We start from the raw sequence: 760 nt of genomic DNA on the forward strand, positions 1-760 counted from the left end.
TTTGGGGTTTATATGTGAATTTAGAAGTAGGAGTGACAGTCACCGCCGTCTATAAGCCAAACGGCGAGTGTGAAAACACTCTTATGCGCATGTTTGGCGTCACGTAGCACGTGAACTTATTATAAGTGGGCAGCTGGTTAATTGTCCCTCTTATACAGCCTAAACACACCAAGTCTGCCAGTACGAGACCCTCGTTCAATGAAATAAGGGAAAGAAGTGTATACCTAAGGGCTCGTTTTCCGTGTTTTAACACAATATTAATGAGATCTAACAGACAGTTAAACCAAGGAATGTACAGGGGAAGTTAATAGAACCAATGGAATGTAAATAGAAAGAAAGAAAAGTGGATGAAAAAATAACCAGCCGTGGGGAGGAATCGAACCTACGACCTTCGAATATTCCGTTCGATGCTCTAACCACTGAGCTACCACAGCGGCCTTCCCTCCATCCACTTTTTTGGGTTTATATGTAAATGTAGAAGTAGGAGTGACAGTCAGCGCCATCTATAAGCCAAACGGCGAGTGTGAAAACACTCTTATGCGCATGTTTGGCGTCACGTAGCACGTGAACCTATTATGAGCGGGCAGCTGGTTAATTGCCCCTCTTATACAACTTAAACACACCAAGTCTGCCAGTACGAGACCCTCGTTCAATGAAATAAGGGAAAGAAGTTTATACCTATAGGCTCGTTTTTCGTGATTTAACACAATAATAATGAGATCTAACAGACAGTAATGCCAAGGAATGTACAGGGGAAGTT

At 42.6% G+C, this 760-nt stretch overlaps 1 non-coding gene across 1 annotated transcript; it reads right to left on the reverse strand.

Annotated features, from left to right (window-relative positions):
• Positions 1 to 361: 361 nt before the first annotated feature.
• On the reverse strand, positions 362 to 434 carry TRNAF-GAA (transfer RNA phenylalanine (anticodon GAA)). Its single transcript has one exon. It is a non-coding gene; the product is annotated as a tRNA-Phe (tRNA).
• Between the last annotated feature and the right edge of the window lie 326 nt (positions 435 to 760).

Source organism: Rhipicephalus microplus, chromosome 4 (genome assembly GCF_043290135.1).
Source record: "Rhipicephalus microplus isolate Deutch F79 chromosome 4, USDA_Rmic, whole genome shotgun sequence".
Lineage (NCBI taxonomy): Eukaryota > Metazoa > Arthropoda > Arachnida > Ixodida > Ixodidae > Rhipicephalus > Rhipicephalus microplus.